The 26,968-nt window shown below is 43.6% G+C and overlaps 1 long non-coding RNA gene across 1 annotated transcript; it reads right to left on the reverse strand.

Moving 5' to 3' along the window:
- Nucleotides 1-9,355: 9,355 nt before the first annotated feature.
- Nucleotides 9,356-10,906, reverse strand: LOC138118203 (uncharacterized). Its single transcript, XR_011155034.1, has 2 exons — nt 10,510-10,906; nt 9,356-10,028 (listed from the first exon to the last, which is right to left on the reverse strand). It is a non-coding gene; the product is annotated as an uncharacterized lncRNA (long non-coding RNA).
- Nucleotides 10,907-26,968: the final 16,062 nt, after the last annotated feature.

The following is a 26,968-nucleotide window of genomic DNA, read 5'->3' on the forward strand; positions in this document are numbered from 1 at the left end:
ATAAAGATTGTCGACTGCAATAAAACTTCTTTGACAAGTTAGGAAGAACAATTGGAAACATAAATTCCTGCTGTGGATCCAGCACCTCGGCAAACATTTACTGCTTCTTTTTTTTTTTTTTTTTCTTTCCCACGGAATGTTTTTTAAAAAAAAAAAAAAAAAAAGGAAAGAAAGAATGAAAAATGACAAAGAATTAGCTGTACGTTTGTGGTTTATTGGTTTTCCTAGAATTTATTGCGATGCCAGAAATTAATTTATGAATAATAGCAAGCATGGGATCACAACGAACTTCATGCAAAGAAAAAAAACACCTAAAGAATGTTCCAGTTGGCAGGAAAAAGCCCCTATGTCAATTCAAATGCCAAAAAAGGAGGGTAAATCTCACATACCAGCTTTGGAAATCATTAGGGGTTTGTAAATTATGAGACAATGTTACATTGTCTTCCCAAACATTTTTTCCCATTTACTTCTCTGTGTGCCTAAGCTCACAGTGTCCTGGAATTTTATTGCTTTATGGCCACCGATATGCAGAGATTTGGGAAAATGTCACTTTTTTTTTCCCCAACAGTTGTTCTTTCTTTTTCTTTGAATGGAAATTGCTATGTATTACTCATTCCCGTGTCTCTTTGACAAGGCTCATTACTTATGTTTATCATAAAAAGATGCTCCATATTACTGTCATATGGTTTCAGGATTTGTTATTAAAATGTTGCAGAGTCCGGAAATGGCACAAAACAAAGACCGGTTTTATTTGGCATTTTTGGGATAGTCTTTTACAGCCAAGCTCCTCCCTCATTGCTTCAATACAAGCATCTCTAAGGTCTAAAATAGAAGAATTAGTTTTGCATAGGAGAATAAAAAATGGGCCAATTCTTATCTAGGAAAAGCAGGTAAAAATTCAGAAGAGACATACAGGAGGTTACATTAGTTTGTAGCACAGTTCACGCTAGCATTGGCTAATACACAAAATTGTTGAGGGCTTAGAGCTGGGTAAATCCCACAAGCTCCAGGAGGAGTGTTTTTCATCAGGAAGAGGGACCTTAGGCCTGGTGTCCTTGACAGGCAGCTAAGCAGAGAGAGGAGCAGCAGGAAAGTGCTGCTTTAACCAGTTTAGAGAACACAGAGGTAAATCAGTGACACCTGGGGGAGCAGGACTGGAAGTCATGTGCATGAAGGACTTTGCAGATATATGGACAAGCCTCCATCCCACAGCCAGAAAAACGCCATGCACTGTGAGATCCTAAAGGAAGAGGGAATGCAGTCTCCTTTATTTTTCCTTCAACCTAGCAAATTCCTCCCAGACAAAAACTCTCCCATAGATGTGTAGTCACAGAAGCACTGGAAGCTGCCAGTGTCTTGCACAACAATGTACTCAAGAAAAATTTGGGGAAGATACAAGAATTTCCCAAGTGCTGATGTCTAAGTTCTGGGGAAATGGAGAAGGAAAGGCTGGCTAGCCAGAGTCCACAATCAGTTCCTGCATGTCCAAGTATCCACTCCAATTTCACCTGGTCAGGACTCATGATACTGGCACAGACACTGGGGAGACACGAGACCGTTTTTTACAACAGATTCTCTACCCATTAAATTAATATAATATTTTCCTCACCTGAATTTTAGTCAGCCAGTGTTTATGGGGATTTTCACTATCACCAATCAATGTTATAATCCATTTATTAAAATAGAGCTTTCTCAAGAATTCACAGATATGGCTACACGCCAGTAAACGCAATATTAATATTATTTTAAAAGCAATCGTGGTGCTACTCTCTAGGAAAAACTGAAGTAGCAACATCTTGAGCATGTAGATGCCAGTATGGTAAATGTCTGCAGCTCTTGGAGAAAATTTAAATTTTTCTAAACATAAAAATGTGAAAAGGAAAATCAACATTTTTGAAGTTGTGTTTCGTTCTGAATATGGAAGAAAACTAAGAACTTCAGACTTTCTGTTGAAACAGTCCTCATTTATGCTGCAAAACCAAGTTTTCCGTCAGAAAGGTCAAAATGTGTTCACACTGTATTTCTTTTTAATTTAATTCATACATTATAAGAAATTATATTGAAATTGAAATGAAACATTTTGACCCTTTTGGAATTAAAGGTCCTTTCTTATCAAATGAAGCATTTCAGTCTTATCTCAGTGAATTTTGAAATATCTTCCCATAGTAAAGTTGATGAAGCTGTTACACTTCTGAAAATATTTGAGTTTTGTTAAATGGGTATTTTCCAGTGGACTAATTCTAGTGCACTTGCCACACAGAAATATCTTTCAGAGTAAGACAGACCTAATATTGAAGTTCTTCTTTTATAAAAGCAAAAAGTACCCAGTGCCTCTGATAACTGTTAATTTGAGAGATGTTTGATTATATTCAGCAAAGCAACAAGATTTGTACTAGACAGCAAAACAGAACACTAGTGAGATTCTGCAGAAGTCTGGAGCGACCTCCAAATTACAGCACACAAAAACCATCTTGTCAAGCTCCCACACTGCAAACCCTCTCCAGCAATAGATCTCAGATGATTTCTGCAAAATCTTCTTAATATGGACAAATATTGGCTCAGCAAGCACGAGGCCAGGTAAAACCCAGCTAGATTTGGATCTCCACAAGGGCTGTGCTAGAGAGATTCCAGCTCATGAATCAAAATTAGGTTTCAGAGGCTCGCAGTCGGTGAATCCTGCAGCAGCTCTCTGGATGGCTGCTCGGGAAGCTGGGAGTGCTAATGAACAGAGAGCACAGTTAAGACTTCCTGCATTGGAAGTAAATGATAGAGGTGGTTTATCTTATTGTTTCCAATGGGTGCATTTGACAGGAGTTCAGCTGGAGCAGAGAACGAAAAGAAAAAAAAAAAAGAAAAATGTTAAGTCTGGACCAAAATAATAATGACTGAGAATCACAGCGCTTTCCTTTCAAGTAGCTCCAAAGAAACTGTCATCTTAAACAGGGATACATCTTATCAGGAATGGAGTGACAGCTATATAGGTGGCTGTAGTTATAAATGCTGGCTATAGAGTCACTGGAGTATAAAAAACACATTGAGAGGATGTTTTCATTACACATTTGCTTTTGTCTTCCTTTGTCAGGTTAGTGTTGCATTTGCTCTGTTGTGTAGTGGCAGTGACTTTTATTGATTTGTGTTTTTTCTACTGTAAACACTCCTGGTCAGGGACTGTCATCATTGCTTGGCATGACTACTTTCTGTATCGTACTTAGCATGAAATATATCAATAAAAATGGGGGAGCCCCCCGGGGATTCAGCTGTGGAGTGCTGAGCATGTCCCTGACACATCTCACCTCAGGATCCACAAAATAAGGACTCACAAAGGAATTCATGAAGAACATTTTGCTCTGTGTTCCTTTCTGAATGTATCTGCTCCTCTGTGCATATGGACAGGCACTGGCATTTGGGAAAAATGGAGTCATGATTGCATCAGCTTTTTTTTAACCTTCGACTCTAAGAATTATAAGTTTTTTAAAGATAGAGATAGAGATAGATAGAGATGCAGAAATAGAGAGGTTTCTAAAATCCCAGGACCCTGGAGATTAATTGTTAAGAAAAAAGATCCATTAGCACAAGAGTCCTACTAACATAATGGAAGCCAGCAATGATCTGTTCGGGGCTTCCCTTATGAATCCTCCTTAGAGAAACTTTTCATCTTTACTATTTCCTCATGACCCAGTTCAGGATTTTCGCTGTGATCCTCTGGGGGCCTTTACACCGCTGCTACTTGTCTAATTCGGGTCCTGAGTCAGCAAGATACTTTACATCTCTGCCTGGTAGCCCCACTGGCTGTACTGGGATTACTCCCATCTTTAAAAGTAATATCTTGCTAAATTGAAATAACATGCCCTACTTAAAATCCCATAAACCAGAATGTGCTGGGTCCAAACCCCAAAACCATCAGGTGTCTTTAAGCAACTGCTACTATCTAAGATCACTCATGTGATCAGCCAGAAATCAAGAATCTTGTGTCACCAGCTGGATGCAAGACAAGAAATGTATATCTTTTAGTCTATCACTTTTCACTTTCAGGTCCTTGGGGTACAGAGGATGACAATATTTCTCTGCCAGAAAGAAGAAAAGGTCTTAACTGCTTTTAATTTAAGAGATTTCAATCCAGTTATTTGTTAGAGTGATGGAAGGGTAATGGAGCAATCCTGTTTTACCCAGATGAATTTCCCATGACAAATGATATTGGCTCATCATCTGTGGTCCTGATTGAATTCCAGCATTTTCCTTGCTCCAAAGCATGGATAGGGCTGTAAAGAGCTCTTGTTTTCCTTGGGACATTTGTTTCCAATTTTGCAAACACTGAGAATGTGGTTATTTTTGTAGTGCTGTTATGAAAGCCTGGCATTTTCTTCTTCATGTTGGAGTTAATTATAAATCATCAGAGTTGCACTGCCCACAACAAAGTTCTCAGACCCAGAAACCGAATCACTGCTGATCACTGCTCTCCCACCCCTGCTCTCTCTCTCACTGTCAGTTGCTCTTTGAGGAAGGGAGGGGGCGTTATTTTAAGATGTTTTTATTGGCTTCAGAATATAAAGTGTCAGTTCCAAGGTCTTTTTTTCCCAGAGCAAGATAAACTCCTCTGGGCCGTATATCACGGGGCTTTCGCATAACTTGACAGGACCTCACATTTAAATGCCTTTACAATACCATATCTGATGACTTATGGGACGACTGTAGTTTTTCAGGGGATGTATCATCAAAAGCCCCTTTCAGTAGCACTGGGCTTAGTCCCAGGTTTGCTTCTTTAACACTTTCAATAGCCACTTTTCTTCCTTAAAAAAAAAAAAAAAAAGGCAAGAAAAAGAAGCACACAGGAGCCCACAAGCACGCTCATACACACACGTGCACAAGTTAAATCAGCACAGGCTGACTGTGCACAGTCCTAGGCTGGGGTTCTGTGTTTGTTTGGGGGGTTGTTATCACTGTGATTTTGTTGTTTTAAATTAACAACTTAGCTCTTTTGTGAGTTTTGCTGTTGGTTGAGGTTCAAGCATGTTCTTTAAAGCAGATTAAGCCTGAAAATTCAGGTCAGAGGATCACAAGTTCTGTTAAAGGAAATTTGTTAAAGCTCCCCTCCCACTAACCTACTTAGTGTCAGGTCTGATTTGAAAGTAGGGCACTTATAAGTGTAAAGAGTTTAATCAGGTTTTCTTGTTTTATTAGAAAAGATGAAAATCCAGCCTCTCTTTAAAATAAACTGCTCTGTTTTTATTTGAGTCTTGGTAAAGGCGTTTGTGTTCATTCCTAAGGATGAATGCATTTGCAGGAGCCGTTTCCTGCAGACTCGTGAAAGGGGATTGTCTCTGGAAACAAAATAATCATATTTAACTTAATTGTGCCCTTGTTCAGCAAAGCACTTAAACACAAGTATAAATCTAATCTTACTCAAGACAAGACTTATACAAGCACTTCAACCTGAAGTGCTTAATTTCCAGTGGAGTCAATGGAGCATTCCAAAATCATGACTCAGGTCCTAGAGTCATTAGACTGGCATGACACCGGGGGAAAAAGCATCCCTAGGTGTTATTTTTTTCCTGTCACTATGGTGGCTAGAAAATTTCCTTCAATCTTAGTGGCACACTTAACTTCAAGACTTTTTTCCCAAATTAGAGCCACAAAGCATGTCAGTGCATTGCAGTATAATGTCCCCTCAAAGATCTTTCCAAGGCCTGAGAAATCCATGTGTCACCAGAAGATGAATGTGCTGGTATAAGGAGATGTTGGCAGAAGACTTCGCTGGAGGTGGGGTCAGAGACCAGAACCATTACATGGAGGTTACCGTGTAGCACAATCCCCAGTGGTGGTTGTGAAAAGAACACAACCTCTGGTTTTCAGTCTGATGTGTAGAGTGGCTGGGCATAATTTACAAATCCTTCCACTGCCTCCTTTGAAATGAAAGGGAATCAGTGTTGAATGCAAATACCAGAACAAAATGCACATCTACAAATGGCGCATTAAGTCCCCTTTCATTTGAATAAACAGCTTTGTGTTTGTGAAGAGGAAAGACAAAAGACATATCTATTTTGCAGTTTCAGGTGTGCTGGTACTAAAATATACCTTCTGGGAAATGAGCCTGTCAACTTCCATACATTGTATATTAAGGAAATAATATATTCAGTGTTAAATTACTTCCTGGCATAATGTGTGGAATCCGATTTCTGGCCGTACAGCTGCATGCTCATTTACACCAGTGGGCATATTGGCCTTAATTCTACTATTCAGCAGGCTCAGTTATTCCTATTTTAAAAGCTCAAACTCATGACAATAAACCTGTGGTTGTAGTTATGTCTTTTCCTCACTTTTCCACGAGCCTAAGACATTTAATATTCCAGGCGACTCCAATAAACTGTTTGCATCTGGGGTAAATCAGCCTGATTCCAGGGAAGACAAAAAGGCAATGGCAAATCCCTCTAGCTGAGAATCTGGCCTACAGTGCCTGCAACTTCTCTAGAGAGGCTAATGGGGAAAATGCCTGTCATTTTGCGGCTTCTTTCTCTCCACAAACACATTTAAGACAAGTTTGGTCAATTATCCCCATGTCTCCTATATCCATTTAGTGTAATTCCTATTAAGTGCAGTTCCACCTACAGCACTAATGGGAGAAATACTGATCAACCACAGGTCCCTCTTTGCTATATTTAGCAAACGCTTGTGATTCCAGTGCACTGGCAGGGGAATGAGATCGTTACAGGCTGCAGCATTTCCACCCGACTTCCCAGGAGGATAGACCAGCATGGGTGAAATCCAGAAACCTGCTTCAACAGACGTACAAATAATAACAGGCCTAAGTGACTGTGGGCTCTGCAGTCACAACACGCTGCAAGCCAGGCAGCTGAGCTGAACTTGCACTAAACCAGGCACCAAGAAAGCTCAGTTCAACTTCTGCCACCATCCTGTTGTGTGACCCTAAGCAAGCTACTTCATCACTTTGTGGCTTTCTACCTTATTTCTTACCATCTTTGTTTTCTCTCTTTGCAGCAAGAACCAGCCCCAGCCTGGAGTGTGTTTTTAGTGAGTCACACCTTGGTCTCCGTGCTCATTTTAGCTTCCCCCTCAGCTTTGCCTGTTAGGCAGTGGTTTCCAGGCTGCCTGTCAGCTGCCACCGTACACTGTGCCCCAGCAGAAAGGGACATGGGTGTTGTTTGCCCTCAGGGGCACCTCACTGCCCTGTCTGCAGGCTCTGTATGTGAACCCAGGGAAACGTGGTCCTCTCTCACAGTGCTCTGGGCCATCACCCTTTCTGTAGACACTGATATTCCCTGTGGTTCTCTGGGCTGAGACACTTTGGGATTACTTCTCTGATGCTGATTGGAGAGCCGTGGTAGCAAACTGATGGAGAGTTTTTGATGAAGAATCAACACGCAACTGTGTTTTCTCCTCCTTGGAATGAACTCTGGCATAATCAAAAGCACAGCTTGTGATTTGACCTTACGTGTTTGAGCAGACCTTGGTACAAGTCTCAGACAAGAATCTGCCTGGAGGCTCTGTGGCAGAAAGAAGCATGATCTGGCTGCACCCCACACACCCTCCATAATCAGAAGCAAACCAGCCACCCCAGTACTCCTGATACCCAGCTTCATTAGGTCTGCTAGGTTGCAGGGTTCTGCCATAAGTGCAAATAAATAAGAATACTGACTCAAACAACAGCCAATTAAATGTGTGGCTGCAGCTTGGGATATTCAAAAAGCTTTGTAGAGGTCAGCACTCAGGCACATGTGCACATCCGGCTCCAAAAATGGCTTTTTATTGGGCAGGAAGAGGATGTAACAGATAAGCATGCAAAATCAAGCCAGTGAGCAGGAGGGAAAGAGATAAGGAATCAGACCTCTAGAAGGAATGCAATGAACCTTGTTTTCAAAATTTGTCCCTGTATCTTCAGAGCAGTGGAAGGCCTGGGCAGTCTGTTCACACACAGACACCAGGATCCTGCCTGCTCATCCTGCTGCAGAGCCAGAGCACAGAATGGAAACGTGGCAACAAAAAACACCAACCCTGGCACATCTTCTGCTTCCTTCCCACTGTGAGCACAGGTAGTATGATTGTCAGGAATCCTGGATGTGCACAGCCACACAACTTTCAATATTTATTCTCCTTCATTCTTCACATGCTTAAAATTGGCCAACTGGCTCCAAAACTCCTGGAGAGGGGGAGGACAGACAAGCAGAAGGTCTGTACAAGTCCTATTTCTCCAAGAAATCAGTCTCAGATAAGGGCTGGAAAGGATCTCAAAAGATCACCTGGATCACCTGTCTGGCTGCCCCAAGGCAGGAGCAGCTCTGCCTGCCTACATCAGTCTTGACAGATGTTTGTCTGCCTTGTATCAGGCATTAAACACTGGCTTGGGAGCGTGCCCAGAAGATGAGAAAACTAGCAATCTTCAAACTACCTGGCAAGCTTTTCCATGAGCTTGACACAGCATTTCTCAACACCTGGAAACTTGAGAACATCTGCTTTCCACACGGGCAGAGCAGGGCTCAGTTACATCAAATCCTAGCATCCATATTTTCACCTTATGCGGCTGACTACACTGCCATCAGCTCAGGAACACGGGAGCAGGAGTGACTCCACACCCCCTGCAAACACCCCTCAGTTCCTGCCAACGTGGCTGTTCTTCCATACACCAATTGCCAGTGAATTCCAGCATTCCAGCAAAGCAGTTCATGGCAGGGTATTGTCCCCTCTCCCCCCATACTGCTGGAATGACTCTGCTCAAAGGCATCTACTGGTGCCATTTTGTCCACATACTCTGGCCCCAAATCAGTGCAACACACCACAAGACCAATTCCTGTAATGGCCATCAAAGATTCTCTTAAGACACTGCACCTTTCTGTTGCCAGAACAGTAGGGGGTGGGAGTTATAGCCAAAGGAAAGGAGGTTTGGCTGGGCTGTCCCTGGGCTGATGTTGGGTTCTCAGCACACCCAAGACAGACCACACATGAGGCAGCTCTGAGCTGTCAGATGGAACTGGCATCAGGATTGCAGTAATGTGAGAAGAAGCTTCAAATCCTCCTTTTCCAGATTACTGTTTGCCTTTTATATTTTCTATTCTTTTGCACCCTGAAATACAGCTCAGTTCATTTCAGTGCTTGACAATTAAAAAGAGAGGAGTTCAGCCAGGACAGAGTAGTGACCTCTCTTTTTTTCGTGAACTGCTGTGAGACTGCAGGTCCAAATCCAGTCACATGCTGGGTTAGTTAGGAATCCACTTCAAACCCAAAGTCCTCATTATACACATGGGTCACTCTGTTGTCAAAAAGTGACCTGCATAACATGAGTAACTCAGTACATGTCAGAAATATTTCTGACCTTATTAAACAATCTCAGTGCTCGGAAAAGAGGTTTTCACTCATCAATCACCGTTTTATTCACGCACTATAACAGCCTCATTAAATCATAAGAGAGTTGCAGGAGATTTTATATGCTAATTTAATACCAATGTAACCAATTACACAAACTTCACATAATATCTTTAAATAATCAAGCGGGTACTCAATTAGCATGCAGTGACCATTTATTAAAATCTCAATTAGTTCCTTGTTTAAGACTTGTGCAGTGATCAAACTGTGCAAATTCTAAATAAACCCTCCAGGAGAAGCCCTGGCCCTGAGACAGAGGCACTGCCCAGCACATTAACAGCAGAGATGTCCCTGTTCTGCAGGAGCTCTCTGACACTGCCTCTCCCCTGAATTTCATGAAGAATCAAGTAGCAGACTCAAAGAGTACAAAAGCTTTGGCTCTGATTCGACTTCAACTGTCTCAGATCAGACTTGTAAGGTCCAGACATGCAACCAGAAGCAGTCTAATACGTTGCCAACAATCAGCACAGCCCAGTAACCAACTCTGTTGGCATTAGAGATGAAGTAAGGTGTGCCTCACAGGCAGGGTCAGACGATGGGCAGTAACTTGCCCCAGGGCCAGTCAGTCAGGTGGCCAGGCACCTTGAAGTACATCTCTGAGGAATATTCCAATCTTGGGATAGAAATTCCTGGGGCCATGTAAGGCATTCCTGCCCCTGTTGGAAGAATGTAAAAGAATGAGGTTTGGCCTTTGTAAAGATCTGACTTGCATGTGGGAGGGCATGAACCTCTCAGACCCAGCCCCATGCAGGGCTGTCTGGGCATGGGAAACTCAATTTGTCTGTGCTGGTGATCAAGCACCACAAATGCAGAGTCTCTAAATCGAATAGAGATTCCTGTTGTACCTCAACAACAGCTGGTCATCTTCGTTGTCACTGTCACTGTAATGCTTTCAGCTCCTACACAAAATGCATCACAAACATTCAACAACTTTCCAAGAGCAAAAAACCGCATTTGGCCTCTCAGCTGCCATGAGGTTTTTATGTATTTCCTTACGAAAGACAATTATGTGCATCACTTCCAGCCGAGCAGTTGAAAAATCTGGTTTATATTGACAAAATGTTCCTGTGCACTGAGAGCTCCTTTCTCACCTGTGAAAACAGAGCAAGGGTTGCATGTGCAAGCAGTGGTACTTACGTGTGGCACAGCTGTGTTCTGAGAAGCCGGGTGGAAAATTTAGCCCATAGCAATTTTGCATCTTTCACAGGGTTTATTATGAGTTCCCTGACAGTTTTACCCTATGGTCTCTTGGGATTGTATCACAGTTGGTTTTCATTTAATGGTGTTAATCAAGAAGTAACTGTGAAACTGATGTTTGTCACTGCTGCAACGAGAAGACCATTCACCTGACAGCAAAAAGAATTTCAGATTTGGAGGAAAAAGTGAAAACTGCTACCCAAAGTGCATCCTCTTTGTTCACGCAGCGACCTCCTCCTTTTTTCCGCAACGAATCCTTTGGCAGTGTTAAGTGCAGTAAAAGAAACGACCGTACAGACGAATGGTTGCTCCGTCGAGCTTTGCAGGGAATCAAAGCCTGATCTTTCCTGCTCAGCTGGAGGTGCTTTAGAGGAATTGTTCCACTAGATGTCGGGGCCGAGCACGGAGCGACAGCCAGGACCCGACTCTCCGCTCCACCGGCTCATCATCCCGCTGGTTCTTCATCCCACCCCGCTCAGGCAGCCCCGCGGGACTCGAGGGTGGCTCGGAAGCCAAATGGTTCTGTCTGCTGCTGGAGAAAGGCGCAGGAAACAGGAGGGGGTCCTTCCCAGTCGGAGTTCTGCCTTCCTGAATCCGCAGAGGAGATGTGCGTGCGCGGATGGCTTAGGGAGGGGAGCAGAGTTAGAATAAAAGTGCCGCTGGAATGTGCTGATGTCTTATTCCACGGTGTGCAACCTGGGCAGGTTTCCAAGCGCCCCTGGGAGGTTACTGAGGGTGCAGCTTAAAGCAGATCTAATAACGGAGGGAAGAAATGCTCCTGGGAAAAGCATACTCGGCATGGTGGAGTGTCAGGAGGGTTCATCCTACTCATCCTGCCGCACAGAACAGCCTGTGACCTCTCACACGTGGGAAGATGCATGTCGTGTATCAGATCTCCAGATCTGGATGGACAGAACTCTCAGCTGTGGTGCACAAAAGTGCCTCTGATGAGGATTATAGGGTGCATAAACTTCACTGCCCTCTCCTGACCCTGAGCTGCCATTCACATCCTCATCCTCCTGCCATGACCACCAAGGTGTGAGGCTGAGAACCTGCATGGCTGTGAGGACCTGGTACACAGGGTTGTCTGTGGGAGAATATCACAGGGGATTCGGTCACTGGGAGTCCAGAGCTCCAGGTATGAGATTTTGGGAGATCTGCATTGGAAAGTGGCGGCTCTGGGAGTCACCCTGTGAGAGAGGCTGGCTGTGTGTCAGACACCGAGCACCGAAACTCCAAGATGCAGGACAGGGTATTTAGGATTCACACACCTTTTAGTAGAGCTGTCTGCACCCATCTCATGGTGCCTTTAACATCTTGTTACCCTTTTACAACTTGCCCTGGCTAGACTGGGAGTTACTGGACTCCCAGCTGGAATGAGCAAAGAGCCCACACAAGGGTGTGAGGTTTGTTTCTCCTGCTACCTGGAGTGAACGCGGGGCCTCCAGTATCATCAGAGATCCTTGCATACAGTGTCTGGGTCAGGCCTGGGGGTAGGTGTGTCTGCTTAAATACATGAGCTTCCCCTAAAAGAACGGCAGAGCCACTCTGACTGGTTCAGCTCGTTTTTCTCTGGATTTCTGACAAATGCTTTGTATTCAAAAGGTCAGGCTCGCAATGGCACCTCACGCCCTGGAGCAGAGAGTCATTCCTCACTGCTTCGCTCTGCTCACGGCTGGCTGCTCAAGCTTGCCCCATCTCCCTGCATCTGACATCCAAACTCCTCTCAACGCAGGGGAGATGCAGCCAAGTTCTGCCATCAGCTGTCAGCTCAAGTAGAGGGGAACAGCACAGTGACATCAAAAATGTGTTGATGGGTATTAGCCTATTACCCAAGTCCTGCCTGGAACTCCCATGCAAACGAGAGAGTTTTTCTCTTCCAGCAAGAGCCTTAATTCTTTTGCTGCAGCAATTATCTCACAGTCCAGGGTTTGGAGGGGAAACAGGGAGGCTGGACTGTTTTTGTGGACAAATCCTGTAGTAAACAGCTGCAAGTCTTGCAAAAGATACGTGCATATTCGTGTGAGACAGAAAGAAGCGAGCAGAGTGTTCAGAAGGTGGGTATAGTCCACAATAATAATGTGACAACTCCCTCCACTCCAGCATTCTCTTCTCATGGGCTGAACTTCGTGTCAGGAAGTACCCACCATGATTTAACTCTTTTCACTTTCAAGGAGAAATCATTCTCCCCAGAGACCAGTTTTGATGACTCTTCCATTAGTAGGTGTGAAAGTGCCTCTAGCAACCCTCTTCTCTGTGTACTGGCAACCCTGGGGAGTCTGTGAGGACTCGAAGCAGAAGGAAATGCATTGTCAGCTGCCAGAGCAGGGGGCAGACCTGTCCCAGACAAGAAAGAGGGGTGTTTAAACAACGAAAAGCAAATACGAGTGTGTTTGCAAATATACTGGAAAACCAAAGCAGGAAAGTCCTAGCCCAGCTGACTGGATCAGACGTGTTTCTCTTGCTGACAGTCTCATACCCTCTTTGTCAAGTTCTATCCTAATAGTTATTGAACTCCTGTGCACATTCCATTTCGTTCTTGGCACAGGAAAAAGCACTCTTTGGACTCCCTCCTGCATCACCCAGTTCAGGTCACAAAGGTGGCAGAAAATTAACAATACAAAAAGAAAAAAGTCATTAGTTTTGTGAACTCTGATCCAACGATGAGCATGGAGGGAATGCACAGCTAGAAGCTGTGCCAGTCCCAGCACAGACTAGCTTAGGTTGTTGTGAAGCCATGCTCCAAATGATCCTTACTTTTCCAAAAGACCTGGCTCCAGACAGAGATAGGAGAGCAGGACCAGTCCTCTTGGCGTTGTGCTGATTTAGGCCAGCTCAAGGTAACTGTGAAACTGCTCTCCGAGTGGTATTCAGCATCTTCATAAAGGTCAGAGCTGGGTGGTTAAAGAGGTACCCAAACACACAAACCAACTGCCCTGGGAGCTGGGAAGTGCCCTGTGTCCAAGCAGAGCTTTCAGCACATGGAAGGCTTTCTTTATAAAACCAAATTATTACAGCCCAAGAAATAAAGGAGGTTAACCCAGACTTCAACAAAGAGGAACAAAGCTGCTCACCCTTTCTCCAGAGGATTAAAGCTGATTGCCTAACAGGAATCCAACTTAGGCAGTTTATTTTTCAAAATAGTTGGCAGCTGGTTTTATTACACAAGAGTTTGAGACACAGACTTGTTGAAAGAGGGAACCTTGCACCAAACTGTTCAAATGAAACCTTCAGCATCTTTCAGCATTGGCAATCTTTAACACAAACCATCTCATGCCCTTTAAAAATATTTTTAAAGCATTTTTTGGTAAAACAAAGATATCTTCTTGTCTCTGCAACAATACTTATTCTCTGGCTGTTGGGAAGCCAAAATAAGAATAATGTCTTCACCACCATTCTGGTAAAAAAAAAATTGAAAAATAAGATTTGTGGAGGTATATGAGAAACAAAAAGAATCTTTTCAAACTCCTTGAAGTGAAGGCTTTCAAATGATAGATTTTTTCCACAATACTTTTGTGAGATGATATAATATGCAGTAAGTCTTTCAGAATTTGGGATCAGGTCCTACTCTCACCTGCACCAGCAAAAATAAAGAATAATAGCTATATGATATTGATATGTATAAAAACCACCTGGCTATCATCTTTTCATTAAACATACACATTCTGTCTGACACTAAAACAAAACAGTGTAAGTATCACTGTTGCTACAAATTAATCTTATTTGATATTGCAATTAAGATGTGTTTTTCTCCAAATTATTATTTTACATTTTTCTAAAGGATTTAAATCAGACTGAGATCTTATTTATAGTTTCTAATAACTTATGCTAAAATTTAATCCATCTGAATACCAAAGACAAGTATAAGGACAGTATTATTAGAGTGCATAGGAAATTAATCTGGAATGATGAGATCCTTCAGATAAGTTACCACATGGCATTTTAAAATGACCCTAATTTCTCTCTTATTTTTATAATCTTAATTTTTTTGTCATCTCCATTGAGTTAAAAGGGCTATCAAAATGTTGGGTTGTGAAATTACACAAACTTCTCACAGAGAGCCTCTAGAAACTGAGTTTACTAATCCTTTAACCTTGCCTTATCACAGGAATCCTACCACTGCAAACATCTGGGGCCACTTCAATTCTCATTAGTGATAGACCTGTAAAATGAGAGATGCCAAAGGCACTCCAACAAACCCACCCTTTGAATTGCCATTTCTACCACTCGCCTCAGGCTCTGTCGTAAATGTGTGACCAGAGCATCCCATTGCTTTGACTGGCTCGGGCTGGAAGTGTTGGCTATAGGCTGTGGGCATCCAACAGGCTGAGCACAGACGCATACAAGGCGTTCTTTTTGTAAAAAGTAGCACTGCAACCCTCATCTTACCTCCTCAAGCTTAGCCTCAGCAGGTTTTAGTAAAGCCAACCTCTGAAGCTTTTACAAATGTAAATGTCATAGAGGGCTGAAAATCATAATTATTGACATTTTTCGTCACTAAAAGTAATTAAACAACAAGTTCAGCAGGCCTCCCTTTAATGCTTTAATGGTTTATTATGTTTTCAGGGTGCCAATCTATCCCTTTTCCTCCATACTTCAGTCACTTTTATGCTTGTAGTCCACATGTAACGCAGTGTACTTGTTTTCTTTTTACAGTGTCTTTCCTTTAACAAGCTGGAGAGCCAGCAGGAACAAGCTGTAAATGAGATACGACATCGCAGTGTGGCCATCCTAGGAGCATATATTCAATAAATATGCAAATCAGTTCAAGTACCTCTCTCCTCAGGTGGGAAAAGGTATGGGAATATGGTCAAGATTCACTTTAAATTATCCTCTCAGTTGAAAACAATAACATTCTAAGGAACCAAAGAGAAGAGGAAGAAAGGAACTAAAATTAAGGCGGTTTCTTCCTTAAAAGGGGAATTTCTTATGCACAAGAACCTGACCTTCAAAATCCAACTGATGGGCTGATTCAGTGTGAATTACACACATGAGAAGCATAATGAACATCTCATATCTCACTGTTAGAAAAACCCTTGTGAAGCCAGAGCAGCCACAGTGACCCCAGCACTGCCCAGCATGGCTGAAATGAGTCCCTCGCCCAGTGGAACTGCAGGGGAGCAAATACAGGGAACTTCACTGATGTCCATTATTCCTTTAATGGGTCAGATCTTGGTATCTTCTTGTCGGTTACAGCTATAAATGAAAGGCAGAGTTGTGCCCCAGAATTTATTGGATGCCTCAGATGAACTCGGTAGAACACAGGTAATATTTGGAAGCAGAATACTCACTAATGCTGCTACAGAGTCATGGGACCAATCCTGCTTTCAGCTACACCACTGTAAATCCAGAGAAAGCTTCACTCGGAGAAATTAATTCGTTCACATTTTATTAGGATAAATGAGACAACTTCTGACAAATCATTCACCAAGCTGCCACACAGATGATTTATTCTCCTTGATATTTAAATAAACACATAATAAATGTGCACCACCAATGCATGTGGGAACTGAGTGCAGTGTGGCAGCCAACTGACTTGTTTTCTCCTTGCCATACAGAGAGACAGGGAAGCCACTGGTGGGAATCAGGCTGCAAGGAGATGTGCCAGGTCATTTTACCTCTGCTCCTAATCTGCTGTATAATTTTAGAAGCAGTTTTTCCCTGCCCTATGTCCCCATCTCCCTTTTTACCATGCCTAGGTAGACTGACAATTATTTGGCATAATAACATGAGGAACTCGATTTTAACTCTGACCCACCAAACTTTAATCTAAGAAGAACCTAAGAAATAAGGTCCCATTTTAAAAGAGGGAGAGGCTTTTATTCCTGAAAATCTCTCAGCTGTGACACACAGTTTGGAGCACATAATTTTCAGCAATTAACACCACAGATACACCAAGTCTCTAAGCCAGTATAAACCAGCACTGCTGCTGAAGGAAATGGCCCTTCCTTCCCCGCACCCGCAGCCCACATTCCTCCTCACTCCCTCTGCTACTCCCTACCTTGTGCCAGCACAAGTGTTCTTGTGGCCCCGCAATGAACCAGACCAGGGAACTCATCCAGGTCAAAACTAACCTGGGGAAAAGGAAATTGTTTAGTTCTAAGCTGGCAGAGTTCCCTGGCCTGGTTCACTGCACAATCATGTGTGTGCTGGTGCCAGCATGGGGAAAGGAGCAGCCCTGGGCCAGGAAGGGCCAGGAAGGAGAAGGCAGAGGAATGGGAATGGTGGAGTGCCCTCTGAAATGGGTTGCTGCAGAGCTGGCTTATGCACGCAGCACATATTTAAAATCTCTCTCTTCACGGAATATTTGTCTTCAGAGGATTAATGCTTCCCAGGATATTCCAGCCTTGGACATCTGCGGAGCATTGCTTCTCCCTCTCTCCCCCCAGCCCAATATACTGGCATGGAATTAAAGCCTTGAGAAACTTGAAAGCGACAGGCCTGGGGATTTTGTGACAAATGCAAAAATGCTCATATTTGTCAAGCCATTAGCAAAGGGGCACAGCTGTTGTGAGAGCCTTGACCCAGTGCCAAGTACTCTGGAGCCTGCTGAAGGCTGCGAGCCTGAATCCAACTCACTCTGGCAACTCCCACCGAGATCCCTTCTGCGGATCTGCAGCAGGTGCTCAGACAAGCACAGTGCACTCCAAGATGTCCAGAGGAAGGTTACTGCACATTACCTGAGCCACAGGCATTTCCTAAAATGCAGCTGTTGGCTACAGCACTTCCAAGGACGGTCGGGCTCCAGTGCTGCAGCTGCTTCTGCCCACCACGGAACCCAAGTCCTGCCAGGCACGAGCCAGCTCCTGCAGATCTGAGCAGGAGCTCTGTGCTGTGTGAGAGAGCCCGTGGTGCTGGAAAGCCTAACACAGGAACAGTGGAGCAGCTCTGGATAGCAACAGCCCAGACCATGCCCAGCCCCAGTGGTGGCCCTGGAACTGGAGGCAGGAGCTGCAATTTCAAATCAAGAAGAAGACAAAATGAAGCCACAGCCTTCACTCCACTGGGCTGGGAATGAGGGAAGAAGGGAGGAAGGAGCAATGTTGAAGGTGTGGAGCAAGAAAAGAAGAGGCAGTGGTTGGTAAATCCCAGGGTGAGGAGCAGATGAGAGCAGATACTTCTGTAGCAGCACTGTTTCAGGGTACAATATACTTGGCAGCTTCTTTCACTAACCCCACTGACCCTAAAAATGGGTAAAGCACAGAATAAACATCTTGGCCCCAGGTCTGATGGTCTAGGTTGAGTCTGCTACAGACAAGGGCATTAGTCAGGCTTCCTGAGTTTTCATGGAGATGATTGGTGCTCCACTCACAGCACAGAGTTCCAGACAGACACTCTGTTACTAGCTAAGCCCAAAGCATTTCATTTTGACTAATCGTCCAAAGTTCAGGGCTGATCCCAAAGCCCTTGGTCAGCAAAGCTGGCTAGAAATGTCATGCGATTTGGACTCCACCAGATTCCCAGAAATCTTTGGGCTGGAAATGCCATGAGGATTAGGCAAAAGTGAAATCTTTCTCTTAGATTATCTAGATATTATTTGTCCCTGCTCAGCAGAGCAAAGATGTTTGCTTTCCATATTTGCCCATCAGTTTAAAGCTTTTTTTGTTACTGCTGCCAATTTTGGGGTACTTTAAAGCCTGACAAATCCTTCCTCTCTTCTGTACCATGTTATGTTTACTGGGAGCACTGATTAATCCCTTTCCACCCTCATTCTTGGAGAGCAACCTTCCCTGTTTGTGTTTAGGAGGAGCGGCTCCAAGGCTACAACAACCCAGACAGAGCAACATTTGAAAACGGAGCTGCCTACTAAAAATAATCAATTCTCATTCTGGTTGGTTTCCCTGTCTCTCTCAGACCTTTGGTCAGACTCTGCCACTTACTCTCAAAAGATACAAATTTTTCCTATCTCTAGGATTTGTACTTCCATTGTACTCTGCTTGGTGGGATGAGCACTAAACATTTTGTGTGCATAGACTGAGAGACACTTCCACAAATTCTGTTTTGTGACACAGGAAGAGGAGTGAGGAAGGTTTGTTATGACTCAAGCCAGGGAGAGATTTCCTCTTTTCTCTGTAGTTGTGCCACTGTGAGACCTTGTCCCCAGCTATGTGACAATGAGCTGCCCACCAGACTGCAGCACCTTTCCCCCTGAACATGCTGATAGACCAGGCTCGTGTGAGTGTGCTATAGTTTGCTTCCTGCAGAATCATTTGGATCAGTTCATCCATCCATCCACCTGGTACTGCCTGAATTCAGGATCATCCATGGGGTGTTTCACTGGCAGAAGGGCTGGGGCAGTAACCCCTGGCAAGGCAGATGATGATGATCTCCTGGGAACAGCAACATCTTCTACCAGCACAGCTGCATTTGTTCACAGCTGTGTCAATTTTGACCAGCTAAATCCAGCTAGTCAAAAATAGACTTCCAGATGAATCCCAGGCCCCTTGAGCTCAAGTTGAGTGAAGTCTCCTCTATGTCACACAGCCCTTCAGCTGCTGGGAAGAGCTCCAGCAGTTAAAAACTACTGAGCATCAGACCTTGTTAAGCTTCTCAGTGCTCCCTTCTCCAAAGAGACTAAATTTTCTCTCAGATCAATCTGACTAAAAAGCATTAAAATCATTGCAGTTCTTTAGGAGAGCAAACATGATCAGGAAATAGTGAGTAAAATTGATAATTACAGGTGGCCGCACCGACATCAAAGACAATGCAGGACTATCAATGTTATCAAACTCCCCCTCAATCTTTCCAGCAGTGGATTTAAGACTACTCTTTACAGCTACAAGTAAGCAAGTTTATAAAATAATTATTGTGTCAATGGAATGCCAGATTTTTCCCCAAATACAGCAACAAATGTTTCAGTTGTTGGTCAATGTGCAGTTCAAACTGCAGAGCCAAGAAAGAGAGATCTTTCATGGACATCCTACTCTCTTCACATGCATGCCCATGTTCTCACAAAGATCCCTCCCTGGGAATGGGTGAGCAAATAACCAGTTTTTCAAGGATATTTTCCAAATAAAAATCATGAAAAATCCTCAGGACTGAGAAAACACAGGGAAATAAAACTGTACACACAGGTGTCCCCACCTGTTAGCTAACTTTCTCTCACCAATTAAAGGAGTAAGTGAATTTAAAAATAATAAAATAATTTAGGAGATATCCCAAGTGTGGCACTTAAGAGGTGTATTCAGACGGATGGTTGTAAACCTCTTGTGAGGCAGGAGAATTAGTTCCTTGGTTAGCCAGTCAAGACAGGCAAAAGTCAGGTAGAGTGAAAGTCATTGCTGTGATCATTATCAGGAGGGGAAGAGATGAGGTGAAACTAGAACCTGTATCTCCTCTGTGATGTGAATACAGCTCAGTCTTGATGGAGCCACCAGGATGATGCCTGTTCTTGTCAGGGGATGCTGAATCAGACTAACACTGAAAACAGAACATGCAGAGACTGGAAGGCACATGAACCACCCCAAGCAAAACTCATCTGGAGTACATACAGGGACAGCTGAAATTTCAGAGCCTTTTGTTGGAAAATGTCTACTGGAGGAGCAGGGGGCATTTAGTGGGAACTGGCTTTTTCATGACAATGTTCACCCATTATTATGCCAAGGATGATTTCCTTTTATTCAGAAAATGAAAAAGGATCTAAGAAAAATGTTGATGAAATTAAAGAGAAAAACTGTAATTGAAATATTTTCCACTGGAAATAAGGAACTGAGCCATTTGCCTGCTGGCTGTCAGTGTGCTCACTCATCCCACTGGAACTAGCCCTCCACATCCCACCTGATGCCTCTTCCCTCTTCTGCAGACTGGCCTCCCAGAGCTGCAGAGCAGCTCAACCCCCTGCCTGAGATCACAGGCAGAACAACCCAGTCTTTCCAGTCTGCCCCAGCTCCCCAGGTAATTTGGCTCAAGTTCACTGACAGAGGCCTTTTCACTTGCAGAGGGACTCAGAACTGGAAAAACTTGAGATATTTGAGGTCAGAACCAAACATGTCAGCAAAGCTGAGCTGAAAGGAATCTTGCACAATGTCTGTGTAGTCTGTGCCAGCAAGCAGTTAGTCCTAATGCCCCTCCAGTTCATTAGCATCAAATCGACTTACCAGAAAAAAAAAAAAGGAAAAACAAAAGTAAGCTCACTGTCCTTATTCCTGATCAATTGGTTTCTCAACATACAAACCCCCTCTCCTCTCTGTAATGGTGTATCCCCTGTGCACCTCAATGCCAGTGCCTCTGGCAGAGGGTGTCTCACATGAGGGATTACACTGCCTAAGTGCCCTGAGCTATGGAAACCCAGTGTTCTGCTGGGCTGCACAGCTCCTTGAACATCCATCCCAGTGCTCTCTCAAGAGCAGCTGGTGCGTTTCTCAAGAGCCAGTCTGGGCTGATCCCATTCTCTGGAAAAGGACACACATTGTTGCTCAGCAATGGGTGTGCTGGGAAGAAATTCTAGCTGTGGCAAGATTTCAGCAGGCTGTTGCTGTCTGCAGTAAAACTGAATTCAGCTGGCTACAGCCAAGGCTTGTGTGGGTTCCTGGTGCCAGTTCACTCCCAGATCCCAGTGCTGACTGCACCTGGGCACTGACCCATTTTCACAGGACATTCTTCCCTTGTCTTGAGCTCTGTCAGCAGGCATTACAGCCACCTTCAGTGTGTAACCTTTTCTGTCTGATTCAAAAAACCAAACTGAACCTCAAGTGAGGCCATCCTGCACCAAATTGACTGCTCAGCTCTGTGCATGTGCAGATGTGCCAGAACAGTAAGACTTCTTTCCAGGTGATCAAGAAATTCTGCTAAGAATCACAGAATCATTAAGGTTGGAAAAGACTCCCAAGATCATCGAGTCCAACCTGTGAGCAATCCTCACTTTGTCAACCAGACCAGAGCACTGAGGGCCACATCAGGCATTCCTTCAACACTCTAAGGGATGGTGGTTCCACTACTTTTCTGGACAGTCTGTTCCAATGCTTGACAATCTTTCCCGTGATGAAATTCCTCTTGGTGTCCAACTTAAACCTGCCCTAGCACAGCTTGAGGTGATTTTCCCTTGTCCTGTCACCAGTTTTCTAGAAGTGGCCAACCCCCACCCCGCTACACCATCCTGTCAGGGAGTTGTAGAGAGAGATAAGGTCTCCCCTTAGTCTCCTTTTCTCCAAGCTGAGCCCCAGCAGCTCCCTCAGCCTCTTCTCATCAGTCTTATTCTCCAGATCCTTCCCCAGCTCCACTGTCCTTCTCTGGACATGCTCCAGCACCTCAACGTCCTTCCTGAACTGAGGGGCCCAGAACTGAGCACAAGACTCGAGGTGTGCCCTGCACAGAGGGACAATCCCTTCCCTCGTACTGCTGGCCACATTATTTTTGATACAGGCCAGGTGCCATCAGGTGCCACCTGGGCACACCTGGCTCATGTTCAGCTGCTGTTCACCAGTACCCCTGGGTCTTCCTCTGGGACACTTTCCAGCCTCTCTGCCCCAAGCCTGGAGCACTTCAGGGGTTGTTGTGGCCAAAGTGCAGGACCCAGCATCTGGCCTTGTTGAACCTCACACCGTTGGCCTCAGCCCATCGATCCAGCCTGTCCAGATCTCTCTGCAGAGCCTTCCTGGCCTCCAGCACATCAACACCCCTGCCCAGCTTGGTGGCATCTGTGATGCCCAGCAAGTCTCACCCAGCAACACATGTGACATTTTTAAAAGAGTTTTGGTTGTTAAACTTTTCAGTGTCAAATTATTCTTATTGAACACAAAGAGTATTTTCAAATTCCCCCAAGCTCAAAGAGCATTTCAACCACCTTGTTTTGTTCATACACATTTTTTGAAGCCCTATAAATAATTAGTAACTTTTTGCAGCTTCAGACAGTGTAGAAACCCATCCCAACTTTTTCCAATCCCAGCATGTCATTCTGACTCTTTTGTATGCTGACTGACTTGCACAACACAACTCTGAGCATGTAAAGTTAAGGAGATAAACAATTACAAGAAGTTCAAGTTGGGCTTAATGAAAAGTACATCACGTAGAAATCCAGGGAAATCAAGCTTTTCACAGCTTTTGCAAAGTTGTATGGATAGGGAAATTCTGGTTATTGTTTGAGTTTGAGCCTGACAAGAAAAAGGGAAAGGAATAGAGTGTTGTTTGGTTAAACTCTGCACTGCAGCCTGTGTCTGGGTTGCCTGAGCAAAAGAGGGTAACCAAAGAGTCCTTGTACTGCCCAAAGCTGTAAATTCTCTCCAGCACCAGATGGGACTTAATTCAATCCATGAAGTGGTGAGAAGATTTCAATGCTGTTCCTTGCAGGAAAAATGAAACCCTTTCAACTGGCTAGTCACAGCCTCTGGGCACTTATGATTTTGTTTTCTTTATTACTTTGCTGTGAATGAGCAGAATTTTCCTTCACCAAGCCACTTGCATTTTTTACATGACACACATTAAAGCCAAGCTGACCAATGCACAACCCCTTGGGAGCTCTCTGGGCTGGTTGCAGATGCAGTGGTGATATGAAGATGGTTTCAGCAGCTCAGTTATTCCTTCCTGACACTTCATATCCATGGCACACATCTATGCTTGGATTCAAGCAGTTTTTCACTGAGCCTTCATTCCAAGATCAGAGTTTAAGGAAATGAAACCAAGTATAATAATAATTCTATTCATTAAGGCTAAGGCTTGTAATGGTACTTAGCCATGAAAAGATGCAGCCAGTGGGATTTTCAAATTGCCTAAGCAGATTACACATCTAATTCCCATTGACAGCCAATGGGAATTAGGTCCCCAACTCCCTTAGGCACTTTTATAAATCCTATTAGGTGTCTGTCTGCATCTTTGTATGTTTAAATACTTTGTAAACCTGAGCAAGGGTGTGTTCCCATGCTCCTCATGTTGTTTTGCAGGGTTTTGGTAATAGAACAAAGTCAGATCTTCTAACTTATCTTGTAGAAGTCAAATCAGGTGATTTTTTGCTACCTTTGGAACCTCTGATGTTAGAGGACTCCTGCTGAGATGTGTTCAGAGGTTGCTCACTAGTGTTGACTCATTGCTGCTAGAGCAACTCTTTTATCATCAGCTCCCAATCCCTTCAGCACTACCAGAACAGGTCAGGGAGTCCAGAGCAGAGCCAGAAAGCTCAAACCTTGTAGAGTTGAACCTAAACACTCAAAAATGCATCCTCTTGATTTTCTGGTGCCATAAACACAGATACAGATTACAATGACAGCACAGTTCACTTGAATTTTGCTGTGGCCACAGCTGGTCTGTGTTCTCCTGGCTGACGGGCACATGGAATACGTGCAGAGTGCTAATCAGACCAAGCCAATTCCCTGGAAGCACAATGGTGCAATTTTTAAAAGCCCACAGCCATGGTTTTTCTAAGTCTTTGCGAATGCATCCTTTTCTGAAATGGCTCTGTCACAATGTGGAACCAGGCAGGCCAAAACGAAAGCAAACATTCCCCCCCTCTGAAAGGCTCCAGTGTGATCACAACAATACCAGTTGAACTCTACTCTAAGCTAGAGCAGTGCTGGTGACTATTTAGAAAATAATTAACTGAACTTTACATGACATTCAGATGTTTCTTGGCTCAAATACCAGCCTATTCCTCTGCTGAATTCTAGGGATTCTGCAAACAATGAGAAATATTTGCCTAATGGTAGACTTGCATACCATGCTCATGTTGTGCTGAGTCACTGTATCAGTGAAGACAAATGCTGAAAAGAATGTTAGATAGAGAAAAAACTTTGCTGGATAGACTTTGAGTGTGATGAAGATTTGTCATAAATATGAAGCAAATATAGGGTGTTTTTATGAAAATGTGTTACTGGGTTGGAAGGCAGTTTTTTTCAGTTCCCTAAGGAGATTCTTCAAAGAATGTGGATTTTTTGCTTGTTGAGATAAAACTGCTAATGTCATTGCAAGAAACAAACAGTCTTTGGCTGGAACAAGAGTTAAATTCAGTACCCTGTTCATATCCATTCACAGCATATGAATAAAATTGTGCTAAACAGTTTTCTCTGAGGCTGGGATGATGCAAGACTTGATGGCTGATGCTCCTTCATTGCTGTTGCTTGACATAATAATGCCTGATAACTCTTGACGGTGGGCTCAAACTTACATCAGGGTGACAGCGTAAACAGAAGTGCTACATTTTCCCTGAAAATCTGAATAAGGAGAAGCTTGTTGCTTGGCAGCCCAGAGAATGTTCCCAAGACCAAATTGCCAGCTTGTAAAGAGAAAGGCAGACAGATTATGAAATGGTTGAAACAGTCAGAGTGAAAAAGAAATAAAGACAAAAATACTGTGCAGCTTAGTCAACAGGACATTTTTCCTCTTATTGATGGGTGGAAGGTCAGATATCTGTGTTCATATCACATTTATATGGGTACACAGTGTTGGTACTGGAATATCACATATCTGAGGGAAAATGCATTCTGAATTGTCATGAAAAACTGGATATTCAATTTATTCTAGAGAACAACAATTTCTAAGAAGCACCATGACAGATCTATGAGAACAGACAGACACAGCAGTGAACTAGATGGCTGGTAAAAGAGGGAAAGGTTTCGAATCTGGCCATGGCAACTAAGTAAATTTATGAACACTTGCACATAATATACATGTTCTTAAAAGCCTCTGTTGTCAGCCACTGTTGCCTGTTTTCCCAAACAACAGTTGCAGTGTTTCAGTTTCACAAAGATGTTTTTGTTATGAGACAAATATGTGTGCAGGTGCATCCTAAAACAAATAGCTTCAAGGCCAGTTGTGGCGCTGGCTTTCATTTCTGAATCAGAAAATAAAAATTACCCAAAATAGGCTTTTTACTAAGAGGGATTTACTCACAATAATAACTGTGGACCTGCTGAAATCAAGAAGATGGCAAATAAAAAGTACACAGATTGTGCAAAGTATAATGTAATCCCAAAAGAAGAGAGATGGCACCTAGTAAATATTGGTATGGAAAGATAAACTCTGAGCAGCAGATGCACACGAGACACTTCCTCACTCAAAATGGAAGACTGTCTTAATGACTTGCAACTTGCAAGCTCCTTACTTAATGGATCCTTGACTGGACTAAACCATTTAACACAATCCTTTAGGCAATAAATAGCTTCTACTCACAGTATTGTAAAAATATCTCCAAACACAAAGGCATCCTTCATATGCACTAAATACAAGCTGCAATTGAAAAAGCTCTGATGTCAGACAACTCAGAAGGATTTGAGGAATGGTTTTGAGTGGCCTGTGCAGGATGTGTTTGTGCTGCAGAAGAGCTCCCAGTGGCTCAGCACTCCTAACCAGCCAGTCGAGGAGCCAAGCAGGTTTGCAGGGAAGCACACGTCACTTAGAGCAGGGACTCAGTGGCAAAGAGCTAAATAGTTTTTGAAAGATCTGATTACTGAACAGTTCCCTTTTATTGGCCATGTGCTTTCTCCATGGATGGATTCATTGGATGTGCAACAATAATTGAGTTTCATCCCAGGGGTGAAGTCCATTTGGTGACTTAAGTGCAGTCGCTTGTCAGGATGGATTTTTCCACAAATGTACATTTTTCAAGTTTGCATGTCTTTTGTCAATACCTCGGCTCTCCAAGGGACAGCATGTCAACTTCCTACACTCTTACATTTGACTGGTACTGAAAATCCGTCTGCTATGGTTCTCTGAAGTCTGTTTGATGGGGAAGGCTTTTTGACAACTCCTGCCTCTCTAGAGCTCTTACCTCTTTGTTTCTGTGGTAGGTTGTTTTTTTTTCCCTTTCCCCAATAACAGAACCTTTTATTCAGTCCAGCAACGTTCATGGTCTCTTTTTTCTGTTCCTGTCTTCCAAAACAGCAAGGAGTCCCCAAACTGATGAACTCTAATGAACAAGCACCTCAAAGCTTAAGGGCTGCCAATATCTCCTCCCTCAACTCAGCCCTCAGCCTCCATCCAAAAGTATGCATTAAGTTCATGACATGGGGAGAGACAGTAAATAAGTCACACCAATGGGAAAGCAGAGGAATTAAAAATATTGTAAATCAAGAAAGCAGTAGAACTATCACAAAATTACCCAGCCACTGTATTATGGCTTGTGCAACATGTTTGTTTTACTGGGTGGTACAGCGTGCAAAGCAAAATTTTAGAGCTGTCTGGCAATTATTCCAGGAGGAGGGGACAGGCATCTGGAAATGGGCATCACTTTGCTCCCAAAGTGATCCTCAGAATCAGAGAAAGAGTAGATGGTGGCTCTCTCTTGCTTTGATGAGAGCCACAAATTGAAGGTCCAGACACAGCACATCTGAATGAAGCTGAAAGAATTGTGAAGAGCTTCACAGAAGAAGTTTGGACTGGGAGATGATCAATATGTTCAATCCACTGTCTTTCACGTGATGGTGGCCAAATAATCCTAAGAAAGCAGCTGTAGTAAAAGACTGGGTAAGGTTAC

This window comes from Aphelocoma coerulescens, chromosome 13 (genome assembly GCF_041296385.1).
Source record: "Aphelocoma coerulescens isolate FSJ_1873_10779 chromosome 13, UR_Acoe_1.0, whole genome shotgun sequence".
NCBI classification, from domain to species: domain Eukaryota; kingdom Metazoa; phylum Chordata; class Aves; order Passeriformes; family Corvidae; genus Aphelocoma; species Aphelocoma coerulescens.